Below are 16,027 nucleotides of genomic sequence, written 5' to 3' on the forward strand. Positions count from 1 at the left end.
CATGATTACTGTGTATGGAGAAACAGACTCAGGAGGTTTTGAGTTTTGCTAGGAGTTACCAAGCCAATAAAGTGAACACATTGTCTAACATGTGGCCCAAGGATGCTCATTCTGCCTGCCATATTCCCAGAATCTTTCCAGACCTCTCGAACGAAAAGTGGACAAGGTCATCTATGATGCCCAAAAAGAGTCCACAAAACGAGAAGCTAACCAACAAGAGTAAGCATCCCTGGAAAGACACTTGCTCGAGGGCCTCATACTGAATAGCAACAAAAGTCTTAAGAATTCCCTTTTCACTTTTCCATAACCATGTTTACCACTGAATGTGGGAAGATTCACAGATATTTCTAGAGAACATTATTTTCATTAAGATAAAAAGAAAAAATAGATTATCACCATGTGGAGATTTTTTTAAAAATATTGTTGAAGGGTAAACTTATGGAGGGTAAAACTATTTTTACCTCTGTATTTCAGTGCTTAGTTATCCCAAAGATACTCAGTAGATCTTGGATGGTTGTGATAAATGGATGGATGGATGGATGGATGGATGGATGGATGGATGGATGAATGGATGGATGATTGTTTGAGATGCATTAAGTGAAAGAAGGAAGGAAGGAAGAAAGGAAAAGGGAGGAAGGGACGGTGAAAAGAAGGAGAGAAAGAAGAAAGAGGCTGCTTGGGTTGGTTGGATAGATGAATGGAAGGCTGGTTGGGCTGGAAGAAAAGATGGCTGACTGGCTGGCTGCATGTGATGGGATAATGGACAGATGGAATGGAATGGAACAGAATGGAATGGACGGATAAAGCTGAAGTTGACGTTAAAGTACAACAAACTCTCAAGTACTATGGGCTGCTGCAGCTTGAGGACAGAGATGTTGCTGACATAATTTTCTTCTCTTGTAGGAAAGTTGGAAATACCTCAGCTTTTTATGCCAGTCTCACTAACAGCTGCCAAGACAGATGTGGGCCTCTCAGCTGTAGTCCTTCCTCCTCACGTCCATAGAGTGTCCGAGAGAGTTAACAGGCTGAATTCAGAAGAAGCAGGAGTTAGCATCTTTGTTTTACAGGTGAAGCAACTCACTGAACACCCCCCTCCTTGCAAATAATGAATGTCCAAGCTATTAGCGACCTTATAAAATACCGGGAATTTAAAAATAAAATTGTAAACCACAGAAATGAACAAAAGGGGAAAAAGAACAGGGTCATTAAAGTCATTCAGTGGGCTGGGACAGGTCCCCCCACTGTGGTTACTGCCAAGGCTAAATTGCAGTGTGTCATGCCATCTGCCCTGGTCTTCTTCCTGTCACTCCCGAGAGCTTTTTATTCCACTTTATTTTAGGAGTGCCGAAAGGTGGGTTTCTAATTCTATTCCTCTCTAGTTCTTTTTATAGTGCTCAGATCTGGGCAAATATCAGTCACATAAAAGTGTGTCCTCTTTTTTTGTATTTTAAATCAGCCAGAGTTTAATAACTTGAATTTCCTGCTTCTTTGGAATTCATCACCTGCTGTTTGCGGAGCCAGGTGCACCTGCACAGTTTCCTGAGCCCACGCCTACCTGCCGGACTGCCTGCCAGGCCATTAGCAAGGCCAGTGGACAAACCACACACTTGGGTGTTCTTAGAGTCTGTCACTTTCGTGATAGTGAGATGCTCTGGGCTGCCTGCAACCCCTCCCAGTGTTTGCCAGACAACTGAGCTGGAGGCAGGGGTTCATCTGGAAAATGCCAGCAAGCAACGGAACGTTCTCAGACACCTTTTACCTATGAGGACAGTGAGTCATGGCCCTGAGTTTGTTGGGGTCTTTTTATTTGCGCCTACATATATATATATATATATATATATATATATATATATATATATGCATTCTCCCAAAGGCTTTGAATAAGGTACTCCAGCAGGAGATGCCTGAGCCTTGCTCACACACTCATCTTGCCCCTTCAGTGCTGACAGCCTTGAATTCCAACTGCCGACCCCTCCTTTTGTGTCCTGAGGACCTTCCCTTGAGCTGGAGCCCCCCTTTGCCACCTGTGCCACCCGCCTAAGTGCTAGGGAACTTCATGAAGCCCTGGGGAGCAGCCTCCCCATAGTGGTGAGCAGGAGTTGGTGTATAAATACCCCAGCTCCCTTGCCCCTCAGGTGGGATGATCTGAGGTGTGTGTTCTTCATTGGCTTCCAGAGCTTTCCGAGCAGACTGAAGCTTCAGTCACCCACGGTGGTGGCTGGTTTGATACTACATGCTTTCTTGGCTGCCTTCCTTTCCCTGTCTCACTTCACCGTGCCCCTGCCAGCACTCCTGGGATCATCTTCCAAATAAACTGCTCCATCTGGAATCTCTGTCTTAGAGTCACATTCAAGGAAACCCCCCCCCCCCGGTCCCCAAAAGCCTACCTCTGTCAATGGGATGTTGTTGCAGGGGTGGAGGAACAGACACTGGACATCTGGGAGTTTCCCTCACAAAATCAGAATGTGTGACCACTTCTCTAAGCCTGAGCTGTAGTATACAGTTTGGGGGCCCTCTGATACACTTTGGGGTTCCTCTGGCTGCCACCCCCAACCCAGGAGTGGTGGGCTGATAGGAAACCCAGCCAGAGGCATTCAGAACGCATGCCCAGGGGGACAGAGATTATGCAATGCTAGGACAGTGGTATAAAGGAGGCCCCATCATGTTCTGCTGCCACCACCATCATGGGCATCCTCCTGCCCCGTCTCCTATCTGGGAAGAAGGAGGTGGAGACATAATAGAGGAAGTAGATTCGGGGAGAAGAATGGGAAGAAAAAGCAAAAGGCCTTTCTGCATCCTTCTCATTTAGATTCAACTTATTTTTTTTTTCCCTGAAGTATATTTTTTAGTGTTTCTTTCGAGGAGGATCTACTAGAAGCAAACTTTGCATTTTTATTTGAGTAAAGATGTCTTTATTTTGTTCTTGCTCTTGAATAGCATAGCAGTTTGGCTACACTCCACAGTCGACGTTGGTCGTTGTGTGCTGTCAGCGTGTACGTTGCCTCCTGGCTTCTCTAGCTGATACTGCGGACGCTGTTTTCAGTCGGACGGTTGTTGTTTTGCAGGTAAGCCTGTTTCTTTGTGTTTTAATTTCCAGTGTCTCTGTCCTGAGAGATTAAATCCCTCATCCCTTGCTAATTTCTGCAGTTTCATTTTCGTCTGTCTGGGTGAGCCTTTATGTGCATTCGTATCACCCAGGATTCCCGACCACTGGATTCTGGAAAATCGTATCTTCTTCTATTCTGAAAAAGAATCTCAGCCAGTGTCTCTTTGAGGATGCCACTCTCTCATTCTTTCTAGTCTCGCCTGAAATTCCTATTAAGGATATGACCGCTCTTGTTATTTTATCCTTCACGTCTCATAGACTTTCTCTAATATTCTCTAGCTCCTTCTTCCATTTTATAAACTCTTTCTTTAGCTGTGTCCAAGCGCTGCTTAGTCCCATCCACTGAGTGTTTCATTGCAAAGATCCTATTTTTCATTTCTAGAAGTTCTGCATGGCTCTTCAAATCCTTTGGTCCTATTTATCCTCATTAGCCTCTCTTCTGTGTTTTTTTAAAAAAATATTTTATTTACTTATTTGAGAGAGAGAGAGAGTGCATGAGTGGAGAGGAGAGGCAGAGAGAGGGGGAGAAGCAGACTCTCCTGCTGAGCAAAGAGCCTGATGTGGGGCTTGATTCCAGGACCCTGGGATCATGACCCGAGCCGAAGGCAGAAGCTCAACCAACTGAGCCACCTGGGTGCCCCTCTTCTGTGGTTTTTGTTTTAAAAATATTACTTTATAGGGGCACCTTGGTGGCTCAGTTGTTGAGTGTTTGCCTTCAGCTCAGGTTGTGATCCCGGGATCCTGGGATCAAGTGCCACATTGGACTCCCCTTAGGGAGCCTGCTTCTCCCACTGCCTGTGTCTCAGCCTCTCTCTGTGTCTCAAATAAATAAATAAATAAATAAATAAATAAATAAAAAATATATATTATATATAACTTTATGCACTCTGAATTTTATTATCTGAAAGCTATGTTTAATGTAGACATTTGCTTTTACTCATGGTGACTGTGTCCTTTAATGCTTTGTAATTTTTAATTTTTATTGTAAGCTTGTCTTCTACAGAGATCATCTTATTTTGTTCTGTTTTGTTCTCTGTGGGAATCCTGTGCAATTTGGAACACAGAAGTGTCCCTCCAGGGTGGGTTTATTTTTCCTATTGCCACGTTCCTTGGAGATAGTCAAAGCAGCTAAAAAAATCACCACCTCTAATGTAGCCTGCTTGGGTCCCTTTCCCTTAGCTGAGTCTTGGAACTTCTATCTGCTTGCACACCTCCTTGTTCACCTCTCTGTCACATCCCAGACAGCACTCTATTTTGAGATCGTGTGTCTCTTTCCTCAGTGACCCAAAAAGCCCCTGAACACTCAACAGGTCTAGCACAGAGCTCATGCATGTTTGCTGAATGAATAGACTTGGAGAAATAAGTCCTCAGAGCCTCAGCTTCCTTGAATGGGATGTTATCTTCTATCCTTATCTCATGGGATTTGGGGAGATCTTAGATCCTCAGAGCCTTAGGGTCACAAGGTGCTTTAATTCTACCCATAAGATCATTGCATCAAATCCTTAATGTCCTGCATACGATAATTAACCAAGGGGTCCTTGTAAGCTGTGAAGCACCAACACAGGCCCATCACTGTGCTTTCCCACTGTCCTGGCAACTGGTTCACTACCCGTTATTCTGCTTTTTTCGTGCTAGGTGAGCCAGGAATGGTTGCAGTGGGAAAGACCTAGCGTGTAGCAACAACTTCAGACTTTTCTAAGACCCCAACAAGGCTGCAGTGAGGCTGATTGTCTTGGGCATCTCTTGTATTTACAATCCTTCAAAATCAAATGGCAGCAGCCAAGAAAGCAGTGGTGTTAACCCCATATGCCTGCTGTCTGCTCCTCCTTTTCCCGGCTTGCCTGAGCACTCTTTGAGAGCACTGACCGACCTGCATGTGCTGGTATGTTCTCACAGCGAGGTCGGAAGCACAGCGCTGAATTATAGGTGTGCTTGACTTTGGACTTGAATTGCAGTTAAAGGTAGCGTTGCACTTGATACTCAGCATTGTGTACATGAACTATAAGCTACCTCAGAATATTGGAAATTCTTGATAATGGCAAAGCCATTTTTGGTTTGTATTGTACCTTTTCTTTTCTGCTCAAGCATTTTGTGGTGGGGAAAAAAGGATTGGGATTGCAGTGTTTTTTAGTGGCTCCAAATAGCTATCTTCCTCTGCCCCCTAGTGGCCTCATGATAAACTGTAAGAACCGTCATGCTTCTCCATTTCCCTAGTTGCTTCTATTCGTATTGTTGTTACTGTTCATGGAAAAAAGATTTTCTTAAACTTGCCACAGCCTCAGAGTTCCCTATGCTAAAAATGAAACAAATGAGATATAATTTTACCAGAAAATATGTGTGCAGTGAGAGGCATCGAGAGCTTCAGGAAGTGATTCTCTCTGATTCCCCCTACAGGCTCCCTCCGTGGCCATCCACCTTCTGGGACCCCTTGCTTGACAGCTCCATTTAAACCAGCACTAAATGTTCACTCTTTCCCCAGCTGCATTCTAGAACCTGGAACCTCCCAGGTCAGACCTAAGCCTACCTTCAGGTGTTCATGATGGGATTATCTAGTTCCCACTCTGGACTCCTGTCCAGGCCAAGAACAGCACCTTCCTCATATGCCTTGGATCTCAGCACCCACCTCCTCCTGCCCCAACATAGCACTAGTGTGGTGAAACCCCAAGAGAAGTGGATCCTAGACATGAACATGGTACTCACAGTGTGGTCAGACCAACACCAAGCATAGTTATTTCTGGTGAAGTACAGACCATGCGAACCATGTCTTTATTTATGCCACTAAGCTTGCATTAGTTCCCTTACCAAACACAGAATCCAATTGACTCCTCTGGAGCTAGCTGCCTCCCAACACCCCCTGGTTATCTTCACATGGATAGTGGCCAAGGAAGGCAGTTTTCATTCTGCCCTCATAACTGTAGCTTCTTTGTTCAAAAGCTATGGGAACTTTATTTTTGTCTCTGTTTTTTTTGCCAGGAGACTGGATCATATAATGTGACAATAAAATGAAATTCCAACCTGGAGGATTTGACCACAGAGGTAAGAACTTCCTGAAAGCTCTCTTTCAGGAAGAATGATGAGGTGTCCCTGGGGCCAAGAATCAAAAGTTGTGTTCTTGGCCTCTACCTTCTCTGGCTGCCATGCTCCTTGTCAGTGACATGGAATTTAGTTGACCATGCTCTTGTAAGGATTACAGGAGGGGAGAGAGCTTCCCAGAGAAGAGAAAGACTCTTCTCCTTTTAATCTTGAATGGACAGCTGAAGGATACTATACAATTTCAGGAACTTTTTCCATAAAACCGCATCTGACTTTCAGGAAATTAGCTCTCCTGTCACTAGCTAGTGGGAACCTCAGTTTCTCACTGGTGTGTAAGACATACAAGGTCTTTAATTTTCCCTAAAGCCAATTCTGAATCTCTGTGCTAGTCTCCTAGGGCCGCCATAATGAAGTGCTACAAGCTGGGTGGTTTATACAATAGAAATGTCTCACAGTTCTGGAGTTCTTAGATCGCTGTGTGCCAGTTTATGTGTCCAAATTTCCCTTCTTATAAGGACGCAGCCATGTGTGGCCCACCCTAGTGACCTCATTTTAACTTGTAATATTCTTAATATAATTCTGTAAAGACCTCATTTCCAAATAAATTCACATTCTGTAGTCCTAGGGGTTAGACTTCAAAATATCTTTGTTGAGGGGACACAATTCAACTCATAGCAATCTCCATCCTGCCAAGTGAGCAGGAAACCCAACCTTGACCACCATTAGCTCCTTCTCTGTCATAAACACATTCTCAAGCCTAGGACTGAGCTTCTGATGGTATTGGGCAACCCTAAGCCCCTGGGAGGTCCCCCTGTCTTTCATCTCTCCTGCTTGCTACTGGGTGCCCAAGCATGCATGGTGTCTCCAAGTCAGAAGCTAAGCAGCCATGCTTTGCTTGAAGGCCCCAAACTCTTTGTCATCATTGGCAACTCCAGTGTCCAGGGAGTTGGCTGGGCAATCCGGCGCCATATGCAGGCATCCTTTCTGAGTATTGCCACTTCGTCAGGGACCTCGCATCTTGCTAGTCTTGACACTATCAACCTTTCCTTTTACTTCTTGAAGCCCTTAAAGGCATCTCCTCAAGTGGTTCCAAAAGAAACAGAGCCATGACATTAAGCAGATTTATCTTCAAACCTTCCCCGAGGAGAGGTCACTCAGAGCCTGCTTACTTACATGCAGTGGAGGGAGAGTAAAATATTAGATGAATGACAAAGCTTGTACATCAGTGGGGTGTCCTGCCATGCTTCTAACTGCATACCCAACAAATATGCCATAGGCCAATTCACCAAGAGAATCCAAGCTGGCTGGGAACCTCAGACCTGAACATGGTCCCCCTCTTCTCTTCCATACTCCATTCCAAGACACTTGTCTACCTGAGCAGGTGTTGCTAGGACCTACAGGTGGCTAAGTGTGAGTGAGTTTGGTTGGGGTCTCCAAAGTCAGACTCATCTACTGGGAATTGGACACAGAGCCCAGAGAAAGAACCAGAAGGGGTCTGTCTGAGAAGTTGAGGGATCTATAGTCTCTCTTGATGAAGAAAAAAGTGACCAAATGCAGGGGCACTGTGGTATTAGATATATGCTTGGTCTCCTAACTCTGGGAAACGAACTAGGGGTGGTGGAAGGGAGGTGGGTGGGGGGTGGGGGTGACTGGGTGACAGGCACTGAGGGGGGCACTTGATGGGATGAGCACTGGGTGTTATTCTATATGTTGGCAAATTGAACACCAATAAAAAATAAATTTATATTTTAAAAAGAAGATATATGCTTGGTCTTTGTCCCCAATTCCTGGCACAGAGCTCCTGAAACCCTGGAATTTTCTGAATGACAGGGATGTGTTTTGTTATGCATAAAGAACTCCTTCTGATCCCACCTGAGTTTATGCTAATAAAGTAACTTAGAATGGAGTTCCTAGATAGCCTAAGGATGTTTTTGGCTAGAAAGACCACGGATGAGGGGATGGGGCTCATCACCAGAAGAACCTAGTGGTTAGAGGGTTGGAACTTCCAGCCCTGCCTACCAGCCACCAGGAAGGGTAGTAGGGGCTGGAGATGAAGCTCTGTAAAAATTCTTGATGTGAGAGATTTGATGAGCTTCCAGACTGGTGAACGCAACAAAGTGCTGAGGTGGTGACGTGCCCAGAGAGGCCACAGAAGCTCCACACCCCAGCCCCCATACCTTGCTCTTTGCGTCTCCTCCATCTGGCTGTTCTTGAGTTTCACCCTTTATAATAAATCTGGTAAATGTAAGTGTTCCCTGGAGTTCTATATGCAGTTCTAGCAAATTACCCAATCTGAGGAGGGTCTGTGGGAACCCCTGATTCATAGCTGGTCGGTCAGAAGTGTGGGTGGCCTAGGACCAGTATGGGTGACTGGTGTCCAAGATGGGCAGTCTTGAGACTGAGCCCTTAAATCTGTGAATCTGACACTAACTCCAGGTGGTCGGTCATCAGACTTGAATTCAATTGTAGGGCATACATTTGGTGTCCAGAGAGTTGGAAAAAATCATTGCTATGGAAAAACCCTACGCATGTGTTGTCAGAATGTTCTGAGTAAAACAGGCCAGAGTCACCTTGACTCCAAAAGGCCAAGGGGAGCAGACTGGTGAATTGAGGTGCTTGGGATAGAATTGTATGGAGGATAGAGGGGGTCTCTCTGGGGCCCCTAAGACTCTGATGGCCCTTGTCACTTAGATCCACACAGACAGACTCCTTTTTCTTGCACCATCTGTGAGATTCCCGTCATGAAGGAAACTCCACGGTGCCACTCACAGAGAATGGTAGCTCCATATGAGGCAGCCCAGCAAGTGGACAGAAACCACAGGAACACTTGTGCAAGGACACACAACAACTCAAGGAGACCAAAGAGCACCAAGTAAGAAGTAGTAAGTGCTCTCAAGGACATGCACATACAGTACATTCACGTGTGCGTGCACACACACACACACACACACACACACACACTCATGGAGCTTAACAAACATGCGTGTCAAAATTTTAAAATGCAGATAACTGAAAAGGAACTGTAGTCATTGTGAGATTGGAATTAGTGCCCTGGAAGATCAGGCCCAAGAACAGACTCGTTAACTAAGTTGCTGGACTCAAAACACCCCAAATCTATCGTATTCCTCTGTACCAGCAGGAGTAACTAGAAAATATATTTTTTAAATGGTGGTTTTGCAATGACGTTAAGGGGACATCAGATACCTGGGGAGAGATCTTACAAGGGATGTCCAAGACGTCGTCTGCACCGAAAACTATAAAACATCACTGGAACAAATCAAAGGAGACCTGAGCAAATGGACAGATCTGCAGAGTTTTCATGGAAAGGAAGCCTCAATATTGTAAAAATGTCATTTATCCAAAATTGGTTTATAGATTTAAAATAATCTCATTTAAAATAAGATGGCAGGATTTTTTTTTTTTAATTGGCAAGCTGACTCTAAAAATTCATCGGGAAATGCTCCCATTAACAGGACATGAAAGTTTTAATTGTCCCCGAATCTCATCAACCCTTGGCATTGTGTGTCTTTTTATTTTGCTTTATTTAATTTCATGTGCTATTACAGGAATATTTATCATTTTGTATGGGAATTCCTAAGAGGAGTAAATCTGTGGCAAATCCCCCTGGGTGGGCAGAGAGGGTATCCATCCTGGGCGGGCTTTGCCGCTCCTTTGTTTCTGCAGCCAGACAAGGGCAGAGTTCAGGGGGAGCTGCCCAAGTAGACTGTGTGTCACACACACAGCAAGCGAGAGACTGGAGGTGGGAGTCCTTCTGGGTGGAAGAAAGGTGAATGGCAGGGCACAGCTGTGACCTGCAGGTGGTGCCAGGGCACATGCCTTAACATGCCTTCCACTGCCCAGGGCCCCGTCTGCCAAGAGATGTCACCACCCACTCAAAGATCTCAGACCCAGAAAATCCTGGTGACAGATGTTTCCATCAGTGATTCTCAGCTGGGTGAGTGCTGGGGTGGCAAGGGTGAGAGCTTTTCCCAACTATATGTGTGCCTTTTTTCCCTCCAAAGATCCTTGAGCAGCCACCTAGAATCATCACCCTTTCTCAGAGCCCCATGGTGCCTGGTGGGAGAGCCATGCCCCTCAGGCGTGTTGGGACAACAAACTGATTGAGAATCGAGGCCTTACGGGGGTGATCTCAGGGACTTCCAAAATGTACAGGTACGTGGCTTTCTTTCTCAAGGCTCCAGGAGAATTAGAATGCCAGGAAACCCACCTGTGGCATCCATTGACATTAGACCCAAGGATGGCTTCCTGGCTCGCTAAGAAGCTCCCCCTGTTGACGTGGCTGGGCCTCCAAAATAAAGAAATTAGCCCCCGGTGTCTGTTCCCTGCAATCATTCATGACAAGGTCTCTGTCTGGCCTGAGTCTCCTGAAACAACTTGAGAGTATTACACAGTCCAAGATATTAAGTTTAAGACAATTAAAAAAAATCTGAATGTTGTCAATTTGTCATTGTCCTACATGTATTTTTCAGAATATTTGTTCTTCTTACTAACACCTTTTCGTACTAACTTCTAGGAAAAGAACGGGATGACTTAAGCAATGCCCCCCAGGCTTTCAGGTGCATACGAATCCCCTGGGGATCTCCTTACAATGCAGATTCTGATTCGAAAGGTGCCCCGAGGATGGCCTGGCATTCTGCATTTTTAAGAAGTTCCCAGGCAAGACTAGGTACAGAATTTGCAGGGCCTCTGCGCAAAATGAAAATGTTTCAAAAATATCAAACATCTCAAGGTGACGAGAAAACATTCAACCAGTGGGTGATCCTTCTAGGTGCAGAGTCCTCCTGAACGTTGGGCCCCCCGGGGACAGCCAGGTCACAGGCCCACGACGCTGGCATCCCCCCGGGGGATACTGATGTAGAGCCAGAAATGAGCAAGCCTGTAAAACTGGACTATTCTTTAGACTCTGAGTTCCCAACCCGGCGGCTCTCCCTTGAATTCCATCAAGAGAGGATGGTTTCTCCAGCACCAAAACGCTCTCGGTGTGAGGTGGCCCCGAGGTGACAGCCTGGGTCCCCGGTTCACGGTCCCGATCTGCTTGCACCTGTCTTTGGTGAGATGCTAAATGTGTAAGCGCTTCACGGACTGCGGGGCGATGCAAACACCGGCGTCTCTGCCCTAAGATGCTTCAAGTGACAACCTGGCGAAGGGAACTGGCGTGGGGACCTCGGTGCTGCCCGCGTGGGTCTCCAAGTTCAGGCCTCCGGGCTGAGATCACTGAGATTTGGTGTGAGCGATCCTGAGAGAGGGGGCTTCGGGGAGGCCGCAGAAACCCCCAGCAGCGCCCGCAGTGCTCCCTGGAGCCCAGAGGGGAGCACCACCTGTGGGGACGCCCGCGGGGACCTGGTGGCTTCCCCCTGCTGAGGCCTGAAGGTGGGGGGGGGTTGGCCTGCAGTGAGAGGCACGCGGACAACGGGGAGGGGCTGGCTGGACACCCGCTGCTGCCTCGGGGTGGGAGTGCTGGGGGGCACTTGCAGGGTCCCCCGCCCACAGGGGCAGAACTCAGCGTTCCTAGTCTCCTGCCACCCCTACCTTGGACCCCCACATCCCTTAGGGGTGCCTAGATGATGCTGGCCCAGAGGCGCCGCCGGCCCTGCTGGGGCCCCCGCCTTCCTGCCGGTGACCCCTGGCAGGTGCCACCCTGGTGCCCGTCTTCTCTCCTGGCCCGTCCTTGTCGGGGGGCTGTCCCCAGCCCCCCTGCACCGGCACAGGTGCCCAGTGAGCAGCCGCGCTGCTGTCAGGGGCTGGCGCAGGGACACGGTGCCCCCCCCAGGAGGCCCCAGAGGGAAGCGGTCCAGCTCCTGGGGAGGGGGGGTCCCTCGTGCGCCCTGAGCCCATAGAGGGTTTCCTTTCCCGCATCAGCGACTAGGGTCCTCCAGCCTGCAGGTCCCGCCAGGCCAGCTACGGGGATCCCTCAGGGTGAGGAGTCGTGGGTTTGTTTGTTTGTTTGTTTGTTTTTAAGATTTAATTTACTTATTCATGAGGGACACAGGTGGGGGAGAAGCAGGCCCGAGGGGGGGACTCGACCCCAGACCCCGGGATGGCCACCTGAGCTGTAGGCAGGCGCCCCAGGGTGAGCGTCCTTGACGATGCCCCCGCAGCTGTCACCTGCAGCCGGAGTTGAGAAGCACCCCGATGACGCACAGCCCCGGGGGCAGCGCCGCTGCGGTCCCAGCTGCCCCCAAGTGCTGTTAGGACACGTTGCAGTTACCCTTCGTTTCCCAGAGTGGCTGTTCTCAGCCACTGTCACTTCGTCATGCTCCCTCCTCCCTCCTCCACCCTGACCTCTGACCCTCCAGCCCGCGATCCAGCCCCGGGCCCACTGAGTCCAACTCCAGGTGCCCAGCTGGCCCCAGCCCGCCTCTTGTCCCAACGCCCTGGTCGGGTGTGTGGAGCGGCAGGGGATGCTCCGCACTGCAGACGAAGCCCACCCTACATGTCCTCTGGTGCCCTTCCCCCCGCCTGGCCCTCGGGGCTGGGGTCCCCCCCAGACACACCTTTCCCCTCCCTCCCTGCGCCCCTGGACTTGCCCCACCCAGGACCTGTAGGAATGCTGGGGCCGGGTTGGCTTGAAGAACACCAAGCACTTCCAGGATTGGCCTGTGGCCTCCTCTTCCTTGCCTGCTGGTACCCTGGGCATGTGCTCGTCACAGCTGCCATTTGGCCACTTGTTTCCAGCCTCCTGGCGACAGCCCCTGCCCCCCCCCCCCCCCCCCCCGCATCTCCTGCTAATCCAGTTCATCCCTAGGCTCCACAACTGCATACACCCACCACAAGTGTCACCGGCATGAGTCAGAGCAGGTTCTAGAATCAATAGTCAATTCACGGTGCAGGCTCATCAAGGATGAACCCCTAACATGGAACTGATGAAGTCAGGATCACTGACCCAAGTATGCCAGGAGGGCGCTACCATGGCTGCACCTCTTGGCTCCCCACAGCGGTCCCCCCAGTTTGTTTCTGAAAGCAATCAGGGTATTGTCACAGGATACCCTGGGATGTCCCTGGGAAAGACCCTGCTATGGGTTGAATTGTGCTCCTGGCTAAATCCATGTCTGAGGCCTAACCCTCAGTCCTCCTGTCACCTTCCTTGGAAATAGGGTCTTTGCCGATAGAATTAGTTAAGATGAGGTCGTTCCTGGATCAGAGTGGAACTCGATCCAGTATGGCTGGTGTCCTTGTAAGAAAAGGGACATTTGGACACAGAGACACAGACACACTGGGAGGTCATGTGACAAAGGCAGAGATTGGAGCACTGCACCTGCAAGCCCAGGAGCACCGAGGATGCAAGGCAAGGCAAGATCCTCCCCTACGGGAGGACAGCTGACTTCTGATGTCTAGACTCCAGAGCAGTGAGAGGGTGAGTGTCTGCTGTTTGAAGCCACCCGGGGTGTGGTACTTTGTCATGGCAGCCCTAGGAAACCAAGACAAGAGGTGACCCCGGCCCAGCTGTCAGTTTCTCTCTGAGTGAGTTTCTATGGGTGAGGGTGGTCCACGTGTCAACAACCGAAACCCCAACTAATTGGCTTCAGCAACTAGGGGATTTTTTTCTGTATTTCAAATTGCTTGATAGAAAGAGATGGAAGGGGAGCTGGTGCAGCCGCTCTGGGAAACAGTATGGAGGTTCCCCAGGAAGTTAAAAATAGAGCTACCCTATAACCAGCAATCGCACTACTGGGTATTTACCCCAAAGATAGAAATGCAGTGACCCAAAGGGGCACCTGCACCCCAATGTTCATAGCAGCAATGTCCACAGTGGCCAAGCTGAGGGAAGGGCTGAGATGGCCACCGACGGATGAGTGGGTAAAGATGTGGTGCTTGTATACGCAATGGAAGAGTCCTCGGCCATCGGAAAGGACGAGTACCTAACATCCGCCTCAACGTGGATGCAACTGGAGGGCATCACGCTGAGTGAAAGGAGCCAGTCAGAGAAAGACAGTCAGCGTGCGGTTTCGCTCATATGCGGAATATAAGAAACAGCCCAGAGGATCGCAGGGGAAGGGAGGCAAGACTGAATGGGAAGTCATCAGAGAGGGAGACAAACCATGAGAGACTCTTAACTCCGGGGAACAAACTGAGGGTCGCTGGAGGGGGTGGGGTGGCTACGTGGGTGATGGGCATTAGGCGGGCACCTGATGTGATGAGCTCTGGGTGTTGTACGCAACTGATGAGTCAGGAACACTACGTCTGGGACTCAGCACGGACTTTATGTTGGCGGATTGAATTTAAATTAAAAAAAAAAAAGAAAAAAGAGATACCCCTGTGGACAGTTATCATCAGATGAGCATATGAGCACGAGGAATTATCCCCAGGGCGCACGTGTCGCGGGGGCAGGCAGGGAGCCGCCCGACGATCCCACACAGAAGACTCTGCCCTTCATCCGAACGTGTGCATTCAGCCCACCTCGTGGCTTCCTAGGACAAAACGGGGCTTTACGCTTGTGGCTGGAAGTAGGACTTGTGGCGGAGTCAGCTTCAGAAATCACGCACCGGGGATCCCTGGGTGGTGCAGCGGTTTAGCGCCTGCCTTTGGCCCGGGGCGTGATCCTGGAGACCCAGGATCGAATCCCATGTCAGGCTCTGGGTGCATAGAGCCTGCTTCTCCCTCTGCCTGTGTCTCTCTCTCCCTCTCACTCTCTCTCTCTCTCTGACTAAGAAAAAAAAAAAAAAAAGAAATCACGCACCAGGTTTAGCCTCTTGGGGCACCAAGCCTCCCTGCAGTTTATAGGATCCAGTATATTCTATCAAGGCTTCAAAATTCTTAGAGCTGAGTTGTAGCCGGAGAATCCAGTGTGTGTGTGTGCGTGTGTGTGTGTGTGTGAAACAGTTTAATAGTTTTCGTAAAACAGTCTGGAATTTTTTCCTCAAACAGCAGTTCCGCAATTCCCTTTGCAGTTTACTTTTGAGCATTGTCCCCGAGACCTCTCCAGGTGGAAAAGCAGCTGCAATCGGAGCATTCCTTCACATTACCCCTCCCCCCTCCACGGAGCCATAAAAATGACAATTCCTGCGAGTCCTGACACCAGATGCCCCAGCCTCGCCCACTCTGGTGCCGTTGGGGAGAGGCCACAGAGCCTTGCTTGGGTGTCTCCCTCCAGGGAAAAAAAGGCCTCAAGGAGTCCCGGATACTCAGCTAAGTCAAGTTCAGTGGGCATGTGTCATGTGCTAATCGATATTCTATTTTGCCACCCAGGAGGGTGCTGTTTGGAGCAGCCGTACATCTATAGGAAATAATAAAGTGATTTATTTTTATGTTGAAAACTTCAATATTTGATACGCATTTTATCAATATTGCCTCCCCCCCAACCCCTCCTGCCTCTGCTGTTTTATTGTAATGAATTGTAGTTGCAACAAAATGAACCAATTGAGCTTGAAAAATGAGATGTAAAAAAAACGTAGAAAAGCACATCCTTTGTGGTCAATGTTAATCTTGCAAAGGATTTTTTCTTTCTTTCTTTCTGCAAGGCCTGCCAAGAACAGAGACGACAATGAGGATAGAAGGTGGTGATTCACTGAACCAGCAGCTTCAGAGAGGTCGGGAGGACGGAATTGGCCCTGGGGTTTGGCCAAGAGAAGAGAATTGAAGCGTTGGCTGAGGGGCCCCAGGAGCGCATCCCGGGAGACGTGGAAGGAGGCGCTTGTGTGACCCAGGAGGATGGGGTTGGGTGCCCCGTGGCTTCGGGAGGGGGGGTCATCCGGGCCTCGGGCCTGTACAATGCAGCCCCCACCTCCTCACACGTGGCTCCCAGCAGGGCTCCTTCCTTGTCCCCCACTAGCTGCCTGACCCAGACACGACCTCCGACGACGCTCCCTCGGAGACGTGACCATTCTCTGCCCACTACACTTCCGCTTGGGCCGCCCCGATGTGACCTGT

General features: G+C 49.1%; 1 long non-coding RNA gene across 3 annotated transcripts in view; it reads left to right on the forward strand.

Annotated features, from left to right (window-relative positions):
- The window catches only part of LOC140630736 (uncharacterized), a 28,617-nt gene extending 17,098 nt beyond the window's left edge, over positions 1-11,519 (forward strand). For 2 of the 3 annotated variants that reach the window (XR_012028451.1, XR_012028450.1), the window contains exons 3-8: positions 904-1,067; positions 1,457-1,770; positions 2,938-3,065; positions 6,080-6,142; positions 10,001-10,312; positions 10,674-11,519. This is a non-coding gene — a long non-coding RNA (uncharacterized lncRNA). The remainder of the gene's footprint in view (positions 1-903; positions 1,068-1,456; positions 1,771-2,937; positions 3,066-6,079; positions 6,143-10,000; positions 10,313-10,673) is intronic. The other variant, XR_012028452.1, reaches the window with a different exon arrangement.
- The last annotated feature ends 4,508 nt before the right edge of the window (positions 11,520-16,027 follow it).

Source organism: Canis lupus, chromosome 1, assembly GCF_048164855.1.
Source record: "Canis lupus baileyi chromosome 1, mCanLup2.hap1, whole genome shotgun sequence".
In the NCBI taxonomy this organism is placed as follows: Eukaryota; Metazoa; Chordata; class Mammalia; order Carnivora; family Canidae; genus Canis; species Canis lupus.